Source organism: Nomascus leucogenys, chromosome 1a (genome assembly GCF_006542625.1).
Source record: "Nomascus leucogenys isolate Asia chromosome 1a, Asia_NLE_v1, whole genome shotgun sequence".
NCBI classification, from domain to species: Eukaryota; Metazoa; Chordata; class Mammalia; order Primates; family Hylobatidae; genus Nomascus; species Nomascus leucogenys.
In genome coordinates this window covers 6,317,568-6,337,155 of record NC_044381.1, presented here as the reverse complement: position 1 = coordinate 6,337,155, position 19,588 = coordinate 6,317,568, and the positions used below count along the sequence as shown (strand labels likewise).

The following is a 19,588-nucleotide window of genomic DNA, read 5'->3' as shown; positions in this document are numbered from 1 at the left end:
GTGGAATGGGGGAAGGAGGAGTCTGAAATAGAAGATTTGCTTCTCATTGTCTACCTTTTTTAGTACAGTTTGAATTTTTCCATTTGTTTGTATTGCTTTTTCAATTAAAAAGCCAGGTTTAAAAAATGAACCCACACTAAAAAGTAGCAACGTAGGCGGGGTGCGGCGGCTTACGCCTGTAATCCCAGCATTTTGGGAAGCCGAGGAGGGCAGATCACTTGAGGTAAGCAGTTCGAGACCAGCCTGGCCAACATCGTGAAACCCCGTCTTACTGAAAATACAAAAATCAGCTGGCCGTGGTGGCAGGTGCCTGTAATCCCAGTTCCTCGGGAGGCTAAGGCAGGAGAATCGCTTGAACCTGGGAGGCGGAAGTTGCAGTGAGCCAAGATCCCTCCACTGCACTCCAGCCTGGGCAACAAAGTGAGACTGTCTCAAAAAAAAAAAAGTAGCAACAGAAACAGAAAAAAGGAAACAAAGGAACTTAATTCACATTAGATATACATTGTAGCTGGTATTCATAACCAAATATGTAACTTTCTGTAATTTTTCTAAACATTCACTGCATTCCCTAGAGGGTGATTATAGAATCCTGGATTCCTCAAATGAAGGTTGAAACTGTCTCACCACTCACTAGCCTGTTGTGATCAGATTGTCTCCTTGGCGTCTACACTCCCCCAGTCCAACGCAGCAACCTGGAACTTAGTAAGCATAGTAAGCTGGCAATATTTGTCAGACAAACCGTGGAGGAAACCCTGATCCAGCTGAGCTACACTATTAGACAAAGAGGCCCAGAGAGGTTTCTTAATTTGCCAATTTAAAATTGTAGAATAACAAAGTTGCATCATACTTTCATCTTAGATTCAGTTATGCACTTGGCAGAAAGAGGAAATGAAAATGTTCTAGTGCAGCAATTTTGCTGGCAGTGTTACTGAATGTTTGTCCCAGCTGTCTCTCAGAGAGTCTTTGTTCTCATGTGTCTCTCAAGTTTGTCATACTGTGCTCATGGGCAATTTAAGGAACTTCTAAGCAATTTTTATTGCACTCAATTTTAACCTTACTTGCTGACTTTAGAAGCTAATTCCTCTGCCACACTCCTGTGTAGCACTTAAGATTCACAAAATAATTCCAAATGCTTGTCTTGATTTAATTCATAGTAAACATTCGAGGAGGGTGACATTGGTATGATGTTGTTATTCTCACTTTCTTAAGTGAGGAAGCAGGACAAGTGTGGTAGGTGTGCCTGAAGTCACATGGCCTGAAAACAACTGATGTTCTTCTACAAATCCAGTGTGATTTCTTTTTTTCTTTTTCTTTTTCTTTTTTTTTTTTTTGAGGTGGAGTTTCACTCTTGTTGCCCAGGCTGGCGTGCAATGGTGCCATCTCAGCTCACTGCAGCCTCCACCTCCCGGGTTCAAGCAATTCTGCCTCAGCCTCCAGAGTAGTTGGGATTACAGGCATGCACCACCATGCCTGGCTGATTTTGTATTTTTAGTAGAGACGAGGTTTCTCCATGTTGGTTAGGCTGATCTGGAACTCCTGACCTCAGGTGATCCGCTCACCTCGGCCTCCCAAAGTGTTGGGATTACAGGCGTGAGCCACCGTGCCCAGCCTCCAGTGTGATTTTTTAAAAAATTTAAGGTTTGGCTGGGCATGGTGGCTCACACCTGTAATCCCAAAACGTTGGGAAGCCAAGGCAGGCGGATCATGAGGTTGGGAGTTCGGGACCAGCCTGGCCAATATGGTGAAACCCTGTCTTTCTACTAAAAAAAAAAAACAAAAATTAGCTGGGCATAGTGGTATGCACCTGTCATCCCAGCTACTCTGGAGGATAAGGCAGGAGAATTACTTGAACCTGGGAGGCAGAGGTTGCGGTGAGCCGAGATCGCTCCACTGCACTCCAGCCTGGGTGACAGAGTGAGACTTTGTCTGAAAAAACAAAAGATAAGGCTTATGGCAACCCTGCATCAAGTAAGTCTATTGGTGCTGTTTTTCCAACAGCATATGCTCTTTAGGCTTAACTAAATTGTGGTAGTTGCTCTGGACAGTGAGAGGGAGAGGGGGAAAACCTCTAGGTCTTTCTCCCTGGCAGAGAGAAAAGGAAATATCTGACTCTCCAAAACGCCATACTTGAGAGTTCCTCCATTGTGACAAAAATGTTATTGGCTGGATTTTTCAACTTTATTTCTTTCTCTCTTTTTTTTTTTTTTTTTTTTTTTTGAGACAGAGCATTGCTTTGTGGCCCAGGCTGGAGTGCAGTGGTGCAATCTTGGCTCACTGCAACCTCCGCCTCCCGGATTCAAGTGATTCTTGTGTGTCAGCCTCCTGAGTAGCTGCGACTACAGGCATGCACCACCACGGCCTGTCTAGTTTTTGTGTTTTTAGTAGAGATGGGGTTTCATCATGTGCCAGGCTAGTCTGCAACTCCTAGCCTCAAATGATCCACCAGCTTCGGCCTCCCAAAGTGCTGGGATAACAAGTGTGAACTGCCGTGCCTGGCTTCAACTTTCAAATATCATATTTTAACTTTATTTTGTAAAATATAGTTCTCATGCCTTAGGTCTTCCTTCTCCTCCTTTTTCTACTAGTTTCCCCCACCACTCTTGTCAAAATTTTTGGACTCTGTTCTAAGATTAAGCTTATGATAAAAGTTAATAGGGGGCCAGGCAGGGTAATCACGCCTGTAATCCCAGCACTTTCGGAGGCCGAGGTGGGCAGATCACTTGAGCCCAGGAGTTTGAGACCAGCCTGGGCAACATGGTGAAACCCTGTCTCTACAAAAAATTAGCCGGCACTGTGGCATACACCTGTGGTCCCAGCCCCTTAGGCAGCTAAGGCAGGAGAATTGCTTGAGCCTGGGAGGTAACAGTGAGCCAAGATCGTGCTATTGCACTCCCACCTAAGTGACAGGAATGAAATCCTGTCTCAAAAAAAAAAAAAATAGTTACTAGGTGCATGTTTTCATCTATGAAACTTAAACACTTTTTAAATTACAAGAAATAATGTTGGTAAGAGTACACATAAGAAACGGGGATACATTTATACACTCTTGACGGAAGTATAATTTGGTGCAATTTTTTTTTAATATAAGGTTTGTGGTAACCCTGTGTTGAGCAAGTCTGTTGGCACCATTTTTTCTAATAGCATATGCTCACTTCGTGGCTCTTATCACATTTTGGTAATTCTTTCAATATTTGAAACTTTTTCATTTTTAGTCTATCTGTTATGATGGTTTGTGGTCAGTGGTCTTTGTTGTAACTATTGTAATTGTTTTGGGGTGTCATGTACCACATCCATGTAAGATGGAGAACTTAAGTGATAAATGTTGTGTGTGTTCTGACTGTTCCATCACCTGGCAGTTCCTCTGTCTCTCTCCCTTTCTTTGGGCCTCCCTATCCCCTGAGATGTAACAATATCGAAATTAGGCCTGTTAGTAACCCAACAGTAGCCTGTAAGTCTTCAAGTGAAAGGAAGAATCCCCTCTCACTTTAAGTAAAAAGCTAGAAATGATTAAACTAAGTGAGGAAGGCATATTGAAAGCGAAGATAGGCCAAAAGCTAGGCCTCTTGTACCAGTTACCCAAGTTATGAATGCAAAGGAAAAAAAGTTCTTAAAGGAAAGTAAAAGTACCATTCTGGAGAACATAGGAATGATAAAACAGCCTTGTTGCTGACCTGGAGAAAGTTTTAATGGTCTGGATAGAAGAGCAATCAAGCTACAACAGTACCTTAAACCAGACGCAGTGCCTCATGCCTGTAATCCCAGCACTGTGGGAGGCTGAGACAGGAGGATCACTTGAGCCTAAGACTTTGAGACCAGCCTGGGCAATATAGCAAGACCCCATTTCTTTAAAAAAAATGTTTTAAGTAGCCAGGTATGGTGGTGTGCACCTGTAGGCCTAGCTACTTGGGAGGCTGAGACGGGATCACTTGAGCCCAGGAGTTCCAGATTACAATGAGCTATCTGTGCCGCTGCACTCTAACCCGGGTGATAGAGTGAGACCCTGTCTCTAAAATGAAGCAAAAACCAGTTTTTAAAAAGCATTCCCTTAAGCCAAAGCCTAGGCCAGAGCAATGCCCTAGCTCTCTTCAATTCTGTGAAGCCTAAGGGAGGCAAGGAAACTGCAGAAGAAACATTTGAAGCTAGCAGAGGTTGGTTCATGAGGTTTACCGAAAGAAGCTGTGTCCGTAACATAAAAGTGCAAGGTGAAGTGGCAAGTGCTGACGTAGAAGCTACAGCAAGTTATCCAGAAGATGTAGCTAAGATCTTTGATAAAGGTGGCTACATTAAACAACAGATCTTCAGCGTAGACAAAACAGCCATCTGTTGGAATAAGATGCCATCTAGGACTTTCATAGTTAGCGAGGAAAAGTCAGTGCTTGGCTTCAAAGCTTCAAAGGACAGGCTGACTGTCTTGTTAGCAGCTAATAATGCTGGTGGCTTTTTTGGTGGAAGCCAGTGCTCATTTACCATTCCTAGAGTCCTAAGGCCCTTAAGAATTATGTCAAGTCTACTCTTCCTGTGCTCTGTAAATGGAACAGCAAAGCATGGATGACAGCACATCCGTTTCCAGTGTGGTTTATTGAATATTTTAATCTCTTGTTGAGAACTACTACTTGGAATGAAAGAGTCCTTTCAGATTTTCACTGTTCATGGACAGTGCATCTAGCCATCTTAGAGTGTTGATGGAGACATACAAGGAGATTAATGCTGTTTCCTTGCCTGCTAATGCAATATCCATTCTGTAGCCCGTGGACCAAGGGGTAATTTTGACTTTTAAGTCTTATTATTTAAGAAATATATTTCATAAGGCTAGAGCTGCTATGAAATGCAGCTATACCTAGTGGATCTGCTGTACATAGTGATTCCTCTGATGGATCTGAGCAAAGTAAATCTAAAACCTTCTGGAAAGGGGCCAGGTGCGGTGGCTCACACCTGTAATCCCAGCACTTTGGGAGGCCGAGGCAGGCAGATCACGAGGTCAAGAGATCGAGACCATCCTAGCCAACATGGTGAAACCCCGTCTCTACTAAAAATATAATAATTAGCTGGACATGGTGGCATCCGCCTGTAGTCCCAGCTACTCAGGAGGCTGAGGCAGGAGAATTGCTTGAACCTGTGAGGTGGAGGTTGCAGTGAGCCGAGATCGTGCCACTCTGCACTCCAGCCTGGCAACAGGGGAAGACTCCATCTCAAAAAAAAAAAAAAAAAAAACTTGCAACAGTCACTACAGCCTTCAGCAACCACCACCCTGATGAGTCTGCAGCCATCAACATGGGACAAGACCCTCCAACAGCAAAGAGATTACTATTTGCTGGAAGCTCTGAAGATCATTACCGTTTTGTTAGCAATAACATATATATATATTTTGAGATGGAGTGTCGCTCTGTCACCCAGGCTGGAGTGCAGTGGTACAATCTTGGTTGACTGCAACCTCCGCCTCCCAGGTTCAAGCAATTCTCCTGCCTCAGGCTCCCGAGTAGGTGGGATTACAGGCATGTACCACCATGCCTGGCTAATTTTTGTATTTTTAGTAGAGATGGAGTTTCACCATGTTGGCCAGGCTGGTCTTGAACTCCTGACCTCAGGTAATCTGCCCGCCTCGGCCTCCCAAAGTACTGGGATTATAGGCATGAGCCACCATGCTCGGTTGCAATTAAGTATTTTCTAAATTAAGGTATACACATTTTTTAGACAAAATGCTATTACACACTTAATAGATGACAGAACAGTCTAAACATAACTTTTATAACCACTGGCAAACCAAAAAATTTGTGTGACTCATCTTATTGCAATATGCACTTTATTGGGTTGGTCTGGAACCCAGCCTACGATATCTCTGAAGTATGCCTGGATTTCTTTCCATGATTATTTTCTAAGGAAATAAACACTGATATGTACAGAATTTTAGCCTTAAATCTAAAGGTGTATCTAAGTGGGAATAATCTAAATGTCTCCAAAAAGACATTAATTACTGTCCTTCCTTACACCTGAGTATTTTGCAAAATTAAAAGCTTATGTTGAGGAAGAATATTTAATCACTTGGAAGTGTATTCAGTATATATTAGGAAGTAATGAAAAACAGATTAAATACAGTATGTAAAATATAATCTCATGTTTATGAAAAAAATTACATATATGCCTAATAAAAAATGGGGAAAATGCAATTATAGGTACTTTTTATGTTCTTCTTTGGGATTTTGGATTTGCCAAATTGTCTGTAATGAATTCATGTTACTTTTGTGATAAGAATAAAGTTATTTTAAAAAGTTAAATTACTTATGATTAGTAATGCCCTGTTTGTTCTGCTTTAAGTAGGACCTTGCAGAACTGGCAAGTCAAAGGGAGTAATGTGTAGCTTCTGGCTCAGTCCCAAGCCTGGTGAGAAGAAGATTAGGAGGAAAGGTACCCTGAGTCACCAGACTAAAAGTAGGCCCTGTGTACTCTTGCACATATTCACAGGCTTCTGATGATGGAGCTGTGGCTGGATTTTGGGTCTGAGCATACCACCCTCAGTATTTGGAGACCTCCGTAAAAACCTATGATAATGTCCATTGAAAATGGTACTACTTTCATTTGTGACTTTAATGTATTTTTAACATTCAACCTGATTACACTTTTATCGTATAAACTGATGTATTTGCTTCTTGGGTGGCTTTTTTTTTCTGAGATGGAGAGTTGTTCTGTTGCCCTGCTTGGACTTCAGTGGTAAGATCTCGGCTCACTGCAGCCTCCGCCTCGTGGGTTCCAGCGATTCTCCTGCCTCAGCCTCCTGCGTAGCTGGGATTACAGGCATAAGCTACCACGCCCAGCTAATTTTTGTATTTTTAGTAGAGATGGGGGTTTCACCAAGTTGGCCAGGCTGGTCTTGAACTCCTGACCTCAGGTGATCAACCCACCTAGGCCTCCCAAAGTGCTAGGATTACAGGCGTGAGCCACCGTGCCTGGACTGGGCTAGCCTCTTAGTTATCATTTGTCCCTTCTGAAAGTAAGTAATATCTCAGCTGAATTGATACAATGTCTGGGTTTTGCTTCAAAATAATCTGGGGGTGAGTGAAATGTATATGAAACAAAATTGACCATGAGTTGTTTTTCTTTGAAGCTGAGTGATGAGTACAGTCCTGTACCATATAATGATGTTTCAGTCAGTGACAGCCTGCATTTAGAATGGTGGTCCCATAAGGTTATAATGCAGCTGAAAAATTCCTATCACCTGGTGACATGATACTGTCATACTGTCATGACACAATGTATTACTCATGTATTTCTGGTGATGCCTATGTAAACAAACCTATTGCACTGCCAGTTATATAAGAGTATAACACATATAATTATATATAGTAAAAGATACTTAATAACAAGTGACCATGTCACTAGTTTATGTATTTACTATGCTATTTTTCATTATTTTAAGGTGTATGCTTTCTACTTAAAAAATAAACGTAACTGTAAAACAACTTTAGGCAGGTCCTTCAGGGAGGTATTCCAAAAGAAGGCATTGTTATAGGATATGACACCTCTATGTGTGTTATTGCCCCTAAACCACTTTCAGTGGGAGGCCCATGTGGTGGCTTATACCTGTAAACCCTGCCCTTTCGGAGGCCAAGGTGGGAGGATCCCTTGGGGCAGGAGTTCAAGACCAGCCTGGGCAAGGTAGCAAGACCCTGTCTCTACTAATCAATTTTTTAAAAAACTAGCCAGGCATGGTGACACATGCCTGTAGTCCTAGCTACTTGGAAGATTGAGGCAGGAGTCTCACTTGATCCCAGGAGTTCCAGGTTGCGGTGAGCTTTAATCACGCCACTGCACTCCAGTGTGTGTGACAGAGCGAGACCCTGTCAAAAAAAAAACAAAAAAAAAACTTACAGTGGAACAAGATGTGGAGGTGTAAGACACTAATATTGATGACCTGACCCCGTGTAATCCTAGGCTTACGTAGTTGTGTCTTAGTTTTTAACAAAAATGTTTTAGAAGTTTTTAAAAATTAAATTTTTTAACAATAGGCCGGGCGTGGTAGCTCATGGCTGTAATCCCAGCACTTTGGGAGGCCAAGGTGGGTGGATCACTTGAGGCCAGGAGTTCGAGACCAGCCTGGCCAACATAGCACAACCCTATCTCTACAAAAAATTTAAAAAAAAACAAAAAATTAGCCAGGCGTGGTGGTGTGCACCTGTAATCCCAGCTACTCAGGAGGCTGAGGCACGAGAATCTCTTGAACCTGAGAGGTAGAGGTTGTAATGAGCTGGATTCCACCACTACACTCCAGCCTAGGCGACAGAGCGAGACTGTGTCTCAAAAAAAAATAAAAATAAAAATGGGCCAGGCGTGGTGGCTCACACCTGTAATCCCAGCACTTTGGGAGGCTGAGGCAGGTGGATCACAAGGTCAGGAGTTTGAGACCAGCCTGGCCAACATGGTGAAACGCTGTCTCTACTAAAAATACAAAAATTAGCCAGGCATGGTGGTGGGCGCCTGTAATCCCAGCTACTTGGGAGGCTGAAGCAGGAGAATTGCTTGAACCTGCAAGGCGGAGGTTGCGGTGAGCGGAGATAGCGCCATTGCACTCCAGTCTGGGCAACAGAGCGAGACTCCAACTCAAATAAATAATAAAATAAAAATGGTAAGAGCTTATGGAATAAGAATGTAAAGAAAGAAATTTTTTTTTGTACAGCTGCACAACATATTTGTGTTTTAAGCTAAGTGTTATTACAAGAGTTTAAAAGTTTAAAAAAGTAAAGTTTATAAAGTAAAAAATTACAGTAAGCTAAGGTTAATTTATTATTGAAGAGAAATTTGTAAATAAATTTATTGTAGCCTAAGTGTACAGTGTTTATAAAGTCTACAGTGGTGTACAGGAATGTCCTGGGCCTTCATATTCACTCACTACTCATTCACTGACACCCAGAGCAACTTCCAGTCCTGCAAGCTCCATTTATAGTAAGTGCCTTGTATGGGTGTATCATTTTTTAAAAATCTTTTATACCGTATTTTTACTGTAACTTTTCTTTGTTTAGATATGCAGATACTTATTGTGTTATAATTGCCTATAGTATTCAGTACAGTAACATGCTGTACAGGTGTGTAGTCTAGTAGCAATATGTTATATTGTCTAGGTATGTAGCAGACTACAGCATCTAGTTTGGTGTAGACTGTTTGTTCACACAGTGACAAGATTGTCTAACAATGCATTTCTCAAAACATGTCATTAGGCAACGTGTGACTGTACTTGGGAATTCACTGTGTTATCTGCTCCACCTCAGTGTATGGTTGACGTTTTAAATAATGAAAAGTGTAAACATTTAAATTGAAAAGAACATGTCAGTAACTGGCCATATGTGACTAACCAGTCTACTTTGCCCACAATTCTCCTCACAGTTCACAGTGTTAAATATTAGTTCAAATCATTTAATTAACCTTAAAGGCAGGACGGCTTATTGTTAATAAGCCTTAATAGATCTAAGTGAGACTTTCTGGGCTGGAGCATTAGCACAAACTGGAAAATAAAGCCAAACAGCCTACTCTTGCTAACCAAGCAAAATGGGAAGGGTGACTATTTTTGCTCTTCACTTTAGTCATTTTAGAAATGAAAACTGATTGGAAACAGAATTGATTCTACATAAATTAGCCAACAGTAACAATTATGTTTGACCATGTCCCTATCACATCTCTAGTATAAAAAAAAAAGTCATACCTGCATTTTCAGTGTGTTTTCTTTACTAGAATGGCAAGAGGAGTTGGAACAAAACATTTTTAACCCTATAATTCTGAGATTCCCACCCTACTCTCTATTCAGACAAATATGCCTTCAATAATTTGACCAAAATTTCATATTCATTGTGTCAGTCCATTATCTCCTGTATGTATCAGTGAACTTAGAGTCAAATTCATTACGCAATCATTACAAAGTTATTCATCTAGCAGAACTGAAACTCTATACCCATGAAACATCAACTTCCCTTTCCTCCTTCCCCCCAGACCCTAATAACCATCATTCTGCTTTCTGTTTCTATGAATTTGACTACTTTAGATATCACATATAAGTAGAATCATACAGTATTTGTCTTTTTGTGCTTGGCCTGTTTCACTTAGCATAATGCCCTGAAGGTCTGTCAGTGTTGTAGCATGTGACAGGATATCTTTCCTTTTTAAGACTGAATAACATTTCATTGCATGTGTATACCACATTTTGTTAATCCATTCATCCGTCCATCGACATTTGAGTTGCTTCCACCTCTTGGCTATTGTAAATACTGATGTTACGAACATGGGTGTGCAAATATCTTTTAGAGACCCTATTTTCAATTCTTTGGGATATATACCCAGAAGTGGGGTTGCTGAATCATATGGTACTAATATTTTTCAAATTTTTTAGGGACCTCCATACTCTTTTCCATAGTGGTTGCACCATTTTACCATCCCACCAACAGTGCACATGGGTTCCAATTTTTCCATATTCTTGCTAACACTTGTTATATTCAGGCTTTGTTTTTGTTTTTGTTTTTAAATGATAGCTATCCTAATGGGTGTGTTTTGGTTTGCAATTCTCTGATGATTAGTGATGTTGAGCGTTTTTTCATATACTTATTGGCCATTTGTATATCACTTTTGGAGAAATGTTACTGCCTTTGATATACTGTCACATCAGGAGATCTGCATAAAAGGTCAAAGCCCAAGAGGAAATCTTTAACTTTGGGGGATATAATTTTAAATTATCTGTCAAGTTCGAATGTGGTTATTCCTTATACTTAAAAGAGTTATAAGAATCTTACAAGTATGACATCTTAGTCAGAATGGGCCTTAAACACATCCAGTCCAATCTCCTGATCCAACAAGAATATAAGTGGATTTCATAGAGTAAATTTATATATATTTCAAACATAGAAATCATTTATAAAAACCATTAAGAGTTGGTATAAAAGGAATATACCTGTGAAACTGAACAACCAATACACTTGAATGTAAGAACTTGAAAAGAGATAAGGAAAAATGGCTACCAAATGTCCCCCAAAATACGTTAATTATTGTCTTTATTGTCCTTTATTTTAAAAAAATTAGGAGGACAGCTATATTTGCAGTCATCATCTCCTGAAAATATAATTATGAATTTTTTCTGTTCTTAGCACTAATTTTTCTTTTATGATCAAAAAATAGTAAGTACTATTTTTAAAATTTGTTAGTTGTTATCAAGGAGATAACAAATTTGTTAATTTGTTATCAAGGAGATCGGTTTTCCCAAAGTGCGTTCCAGTCATCTGGATCAGAATTGTCTAGAGATATATTTAAAATACAGATTCCTTGGCCAAGTCCCAGGCTTTCTGAATCAGGAGTCCTTAATGGTATGGCCCAAGAATTAGCATTTTTAACAAATATCCAAGATGAGTCTCATGCATATTAATAAGGTTGACATTTCATTAGGAGGAAAAAAAAAGTGTCCCGTGTGTACTTTGAATATGGTCTGGAATCTCTATACTCAACCTTCTATTAGTTTGTAAACAAGGCAAAAAGTGCACTGGATTCCTGGGAGATACGGCCATGATCCCTTCTCCAGCAGATCTGAATTTTCTTGATTTCCTAATGAGAGAGCTGTCTAAGGATGTAAAAATCGTGCTGTGAAAACCAGATAAGACCAAGTAGTGGAAGTGACCTTGGGTCATTCAGTAGCAATTATGGGCAAGTTAAGCCTGACCACCTGGCCCCTGCTTATCGCCTTCATATTGCCCTGCTAGTCCTAAGTTAGCTTTAACCGTTTTTTTACCTGCAGGTAGAAATGTTAGTACCTGTCATACCAGGTTGTTATTTTTTTAAGTGCTAGAAACCAGGCGCTGGCATTAATCTGTGCCTTTACTAGTATATTGTGGATTAGTCACAAAGAACTTTGTGTCTAATGATTGGTACTGTTACATAAATAATAACAGTAACTAGCATTTATTCTGCCCTTATGTACTAGATACTGCTCTAAGCATTTTACATTATTTAATTTTTATTCTTTCAACAATCACATGAGATAGATATTATCCCCCTTTTACAGATGAGGAAATTGGGGCTTAGAGAAGCTCAAGGCTCACAGAGCTGGGAAGTGATGGAGTCAAAACTTGAACCCAGAATCCCCAAGTTTATCAACTTCACTATACCATCTCTTTCCACAAACTTATTTTCTCACCAACTAAATGTATATAATAATTTATGTCAGGCTGTATTATTAAGTACAATTTTATTAACTCCCAAGGTATTTGTTTTTACTCAATCCTTCATGCATAAAATTACTTTGCTGAAGAAATGAAGGAAATCAGTATTTTCACATTTACTTGGAGAATAATATCTTGTGGCAAAAATATCTTAGGCAAAAATGAAAACAATTTATCTAAAGGGTCATGCGAATTCTTGAAAATAAGCAGTGCTGTAGATCTTTCTGTGGCATACATCCATGGGTGTAAAAGTAAGAGAGGGAAGAAGGAATCACATCACCCGGTATGATGTTGAAGGCTATAAATGAATCAAAGAGTTAACATTTAACAATAGGATCATGTTCTAACACCATTTTCTTTCTTTCTTTTTTGAAGGGGGTGAGGAGGGGAGGGACTGGGGATGAAGAGTAAGGGATGGGGAAGAAGTCTCCATATTTTAACAACATTAATCCATCCACATCATTTAATATATAATACACCAAAGGCAGAATCTCCCTGTACCCTAGTCACTTTCTCAGGATGCCCATTGTAATGCGCTACAGGCTCTTACAGTCCTCCATAGTTTCGTAGGAGTTGATTGTTTTCTTACCTTATGCTGCCACTACGTGCTGCTTTCCATTAGAGGAGAATCTTCTTCTGTAGGACTTGTAAGGAAGCAAAGTGTCCCAACATCTCCCCTAACTGGACAACTCTCTAACTCCAAGCAAACATACTGTTCTCAGAGGTTTTCTGAGGATTCCTCTGTGGTAAAGACAAAAATGTTTGCATGAATGGTAAGACCTCCTCCAGGTTTTTATCTTACCAGTAAGTGAAAATACGGGTTTAAATCAGCTGTATGCGTGGATTAGAAAACAAAGTTGGCCATTGCCTATATATACTTCATCACTGAGTCCGTGTTCTTCCATGATCAAGCAGATAAACAGTTTACCTGTTAGTATTTGTTAAAAAGCAGTGAGGGGTGGCCGGGCGTGGTGGCTCATGCCTGTAATCCCAGCATTTTGGGAGGCCGACGTGGGCGGATCACTTGAGGTCATGAGTTAAGACCAGCCTGGCCAACATGGTGAAACCCTATCTCTACTAAAAATACAAAAATTAACCGGGCATGGTGGTGCATGCCTGTAATCCCAGCTATTCGGGAGGCTGAGCCAGGAGAATTGCTTGAACCCAGGAGGCAGAGGTTACAGTAAGCCGAGATCGCACCACTGTAATCCAGCCTAGGTCACAGAGCGAGACTCCCCATCTAAAGAAAAAAAAAAAGCAGTGAGGGGTTATCCAGCTCTGTAACTCCAATCTCTGGTGAAAGTGCTGTTTGACTGGAGTGTGGTGAGCATATTGAGTGTCTTCATGACTCAATGAATGGGGATTGAGTGCTTAGATACTCTATAAAGATTATCTCAAAATATTCTGTTATTGCTCATACAGTTCCTTCTTGTGGTTGGAGTATTCAGAAGAAGAAATGTCTACTTACAACTTTATTTTCCTCTCTGAATCTACAGATTTTATAAAAAATAATGGGCATTCCTAAGTTTGCTCTTCATGAATGCGTTAATAACAATACCCCAAGCGAATGCTTCAAAAACCAATTTGTTTCAGATTATTATAACAACCATATAAAGTTTAAGTATGATGTCTCAGGCAAAACTTGGTTAATGCAGACATGAAGTTGAATATATAAAATTAATGACATATTAAAATGTGTAAATGCAATTCATTTTTTTTTTCCAGTCTCACTCTGTCGCCCAGGCTGGACTGCAGTGGCACAATCTGCAACCTCCACCTCCTGGGTTCAAGTGATTCTTGTGCCTCAGCCTCTGGAGTAGCTGGGATTACAGGCGCCTGCCACTATGCCTGGCTAATTTTTGTATTTTCAGTAGAGATGGGTTTCACCATATTGACCAGGCTGGTCTCAAGCTCCTGACCTCAAGTGATCTGCCCGCCTCGGCCACCCGAAGTGCTGGGATTACAGGGGTGAACAACCATGCCTGGCCTAAATGCAATAGTTAACAATTTACAGTACCATTAACCTTAACAAGGCAAGATTTTGCCCATGCCCATGTTATTCCCTGAATATTTGGGCACCACTGGATGTCCAGTTAATCAGTAAAGATGATAGAGTCACAAGTTGAGAAATGATCCTTTAAGTGTAGTGAAAGTGGTATAAAAGAGCCTCATTGACCGGGCATGGTGACTCATGCCTGTAATCCCAGCATTTTGGGAGGCCGAGTTGGGCGGATCACGAGGTCAGGAGTTTGAGACCAGCCTGGCCAATATGGTGAAACCCCGTCTCTACTAAAAATACAAAAATTAGCCAGGCATGGTGGTGCGTGCCTGTAGTCCCACCTACTCGGGAGGCTGAGGCAGGAGAATTGCTTGAACCTGGGAGACGGAGGTTGCAGTGAGCCGAGATCGCCCCACTGCACTCCAGCCTAAGTGACAAGGGAGACTTTGTCTAAAAAAAAAAAAAAAGAGCCTCATTCAGTTTAAGTTTGCATGAAATATGATACATAGTATTACTACATTCAGGCCATGTGAGTAAATTATACATCCTCCAAAATTATATATATACATTTGTCTTTCATTTATTTGTGACCATTTACTCAATGTTTTATTTTTAACGCATTAGCATTTTCTTTGTTTCATTATTCCAGTTATTAATGGTTGCATTTTCTGGAATCTCTTACTTCTTATTCAACTTGGGCAAATATAGAATACATTTGAAAAGAACAGAGCAAGAGAGAACTTCTGAAAGAAGTTCCATCCAATGAAGCAATCAAAGAACCATCCAGTGTGTCAATATTCAGTAATCTCCCAAAACCTTTGTCTCCTGTCTCACAATGACACTGTCAGCTTCAAGAACAGGAAAACATCATCAGAGTCTTCTTCCTAGAGACTGCAACCCCATGCTTTCCTTCCAACATTGCTCCATCCACTCCAACTGGATCCTCCTTCTTCATAGGTCCACCTTTTCTTTGCTCTTTGTCTTAGTTTTGGTTCCCCCAGAAGCCAGATCCTAAGGCATTAGTATGTACACAAGTAGCTTACTTGGGTAGTGATCTCAGGAAATATGGGCAAGGGAAGTGAGACAAAGAGGGAAGGCAATCAATAAAAAGGGCATGTTTTCAAGTGGGTTAGTACTGTAGATAATGGACTTAATCCCTCTGGAGAATTTTGGGTACCAGTGTAAAATTCATGCCTCTGAGTTATTCTACCAGAGTAGCAAAGGAGCTGAAGTATTTACACCCCAACTCCTATCAATCATTAGTTAAAGGCTGCACTTAAAGCATTACATCTCCTCAAACCTATGCTCACACATGGAGCTCCAGCCACTAGAGAAGGCCATTAAGCAAGATGGTCCAGCTGCTGGCACTTGGTAAGGCTCAGGAGACATGGGCAGGGCACCAACTGTATCTGCTACACTGCTATCTGAGATCCCAATCTAGTACACTGAGACCCATGATTAAAAGCCAGGGATTACAAAATAGGAAAGAAGATCAAAGGCTCTGGAGTCAGACTGATTGGTTTCAAAACCTGATTTCTTAACCTTTCTAAGCTTCGAAATTCCATAGAGGATTGTTATGGGGATTGCATAATGTAATCCATGTAAAAGTATCCAGTATTGTGACTAGCACATAGTACATATTCCCAAAAATGCTAGTTAATAATATTAACACCTGATCCCCTCGTGGAGACATAAAACTGAACAGGACCTACTTTGTTCTCTGGCCAGATTGCCCAGCAGGGACCCAGCAATTCCAGTTTCGCTACTGGCATAGCATTTGCACTGGTGTCAGCAGAACTGACTAAAGGACTGGGCCTCAGTTAAGTAGTCATCAAGACATGGCCAGATGAAGCCCTGAATTATCATCAGTGCAGAGTGGGTTGCTTCAAGCTGCATGGGGCTCTGTGGAACCCAGAAGAGTAGATGGATCTCTTAAGGAAGGAATAGATTCTAGAGCAAGCCCACCTGGTGGTCCAACTTAGCCTCTTCACACTATTTTCCTACCCAGCCACTCAGACAGTCTTTAATTTTTTTTAATGTTTATGAGAAAAAAGGAGAAAAGAACTAGTACTTATCCTTCTCAATATCAAGTTCTAACACAGCAATATAACTGCCCTTTCAATAAGCGAAGTATTTTTGGAATTCCTTAGTTCAAATGAAATTACATGGTTCACATGCTCAAGGCATTTTTTTCCAAATGTTTTTCATTCCCAGTCAGTAAAGACCAGACTTTTGGAAAAACTCAAACTTTCATTAAAGTTCAGCCATGCAGGATATAAAAGCTGGGTGGGTCCACTTTGATTTTGCTTTGTTGCTAACCATTTCCACTTAACTGACAGCAAGAACAGGTTTTTGGAAGAGAATGCAAAGGGCGTGGAGAGGCCCATGACACCACATAAAAACTCTAGCAAAAGGAAACTTAGAGAAGAAAATTTACCGTATTTTCCAAACAGCAGAAAACACTAATTTTTCAATTTTTAATATAGTATCTGAAATAAATACATAGCAAATTTATTTCAGTACAATATGGTATTTTTCTAAATCACTGATCGTGAAGTCTACAGTTGAAATACCAAATTTTAAAAAAACACTTAGCCACTAAGATTTATAGACCCCTAATAAAAATATTGCCTTCCCTTGGAAAACCAAACATCGTATGTTCTCACTCATAAGTGGAAGATAAGCTATGGGGATGCAAAGGCGTAAGAATGACACAATGGACTTTGGGGACTCAGAGGAAGAGTGGGAAGGGGGTGAGGGATAAAAGACTACAAACTGGGTTCAGTGTATACTGCTCAGGAGATGGATGCACCAGAGTCTCACAAATCACCACTAAAGAACTTACTCATGTAACCAAACACCACCTGTTCCCCAAAAACCTATGGAGATCAAAAATTAAAAAATAAAAATATAGGAAAGTGCTTTGTACATGTCAAAAAAATGTTGCCTTTCTTAATAAAAATAAACAGTTCTCCAAAGTGTTCACTGGAAGGAGAATCTCCGCATGGGGAAGAATAGCTAGATTTTATATCCTGCTAATTTTGTCTTCCCTTGGCCTGTGGGAGAGGGCACTATTCCCCTCTTTACTATTGGTCTAAGACCAGGCAGTGGACTGGTTTGATCCCAAGAACACTCCCTAATAAAATTCCTTCACCCCAATCTCTGTCCAGGCTCTGCTTCACTGAGAACCCAATTTGTGGCAGTTACCCATGGCCAAAGTACATACACCCTAACACTTTAACTCCCCAAGTCTAGACCCAGAAGAGTAAGAACAAGAAAAAGTCAAGGCAGCTTATTGACTGTGTATTGAAGTGGCTTTGTTCAATTGATTGGTGGTGTTAATGATCACTTCTTTACAGGAGGAAGTTAGCCTCTCTCTTTTGAGGTTTCTACATGGTAACCATATTGGAATATAACCCAATAGGTACAATATCCATAAAATTGTGGGTTGTGGGGGCATTGTGTTATACACTATCTTAGAAATAGAGTCCAAATCGGTTAATAAGAAAGAAAAGGGAGAGTGACAATATTATTGCATAGAAACGAAAGAAGTACTGATGCATCTCACTTTGTAAAAAAAAGAAACACATTTCAGAAAAAGTTAGCTATGAATCATATTTTTATATTAAATTTTATTTTAAAGTCAGTAATGAAACGCACCATCTAAAGATTTTTATGACATAGTTTTTGCAGAGAAAAACTTACAAATTTACATTATTACCTTCCAATTTGTTATTTTGTGAAACTAAAAATGATAAAAAAAATTTTCTTTACAAAAAGAGTTTCCCACTCAAAATTTATTTATATCATTTAAAATGATAAATGATTAAAATTTGTTTGTCATTTAAAAGTGATACTCTTTTAAATCACTGAGATGATTTAAAATAAAGTATTATTGAAAATCTAAAAACCACAGCAAAACACTTAATATAAAATTACTTTAAACTCTAGTTTCTTTCGGCCCAATATTTTTAGATAAAGAAATTACTACAAGTTGCATTTGCTATAATGTTCTTGAGATTAGCCAAACTTTTTCGCAGTGCTAGAACTTTGTTGTATTATTATTGCTCAAAATAAATTCATTGACAAAGAGTTATTATTATCTCCCTAACAGAATTTTATTTCTAAGGCTATGTTTTGATAATGGTTTTAACATTCATCCTGGATGAGTGGCTAAGAATCTGGAAATGAAAAATTAGGAATGTACTTATCCTCTTCGGCCAAAGAGTGTTTTCTTTTTCCCCCAGATTAGTAGTCACAGAGTAACCATGGATTATGGTTACCAAATTGGTACCAAATTTGGATCTCGTATGGAGAACTCAGCCTTAGCTTGAATGCAGCAATTCACATTTAAATAAAATGAATATTTAGGTGCTGTGCTCAAATTTAGATAAGATTATATTGTAGTGATTCTGGGGGAAATCAGTCTTAAGATCACATGTATTTGCAGTGGAATGAGGAATTTCCTTTGGAGAATAATTAGTAGAACTATTATTGCAAAGCTACCTAAGCCCTCTTATGTGATATAATCAGAGGCAATTTGCAAAAGAACATGAGTCAAGAATATCCCTCGGAGATCCTGTACGTAGATCCAAAATACTGACATGCACTCTCTTACGAAGAGTTTCAGATGCATAAGACTTTTTTTGTTTGTTTGTTTTTTTTAAACAGGCTTCTAGGTAACAAGTCACTTCACTTCTCTGGGCCTCTTAAACTTCTCATATGAAAATAGACTAGATGAATCTGGAGAGACATTTTCTGCCTGACGTGGAAGGTGAAAGTGAAGAAATTAGCTGTATTTCCTAACACTCAGGAGGTAGGTGCAGGGCCCATAGCTCCTCCAGCTCCTCTGGATCTTATGCTTCAGCTTCCCTAACTCTTGGGTCAGAGGTGTGTTTAACTCCGTGGTAAATGGCACCAGAGGTTTGGAGGTGGTGAGAGACCAATGCAGATTCCAGTCCATCCTCGTGGATTCCAGTTTGTCCTCACTTCCTGCTCTCTATCTCCTGACCACTGGTCCTGTGAACTTCAGCTCCAGCACTAGACACAGAAACAACAGCCTCCCATAGAGAGTATAACCAGCTCCCACAATTGCATACAGTCAAGTCTCTACAATAAAAATAAATCCGTTTTGTCAATTTATCTTAGTAGTTCTACTTCTATGAACAAATCTTGACAGATTGCATTTGGGTTGTTATGTTTTTAACAAAAAGTGCTACTGTGCATATTCATGTTCATATTTAATGGTGCACTTGTGCAAGAATTCCTCTACAATATATACCTGAGCTTACATATTGCTGGATTGTAGAATGTAAAGTACTTAACTTTGTAAGACAATGCCAAATCGTATTCCAGGGTGGTTGTGCCAATTTATGTTCACACTAGCATTGTTTAAGAGTTCCCGTTG

General features: G+C 39.9%; 1 protein-coding gene across 1 annotated transcript in view; it reads left to right on the top strand.

The window, feature by feature from the left end:
* PLGRKT (plasminogen receptor with a C-terminal lysine) overlaps positions 1-19,588 on the top strand; it is a 258,459-nt gene that overhangs the window by 1,911 nt on the left and 236,960 nt on the right. The gene's annotated exons all lie outside the window — the stretch shown is intronic.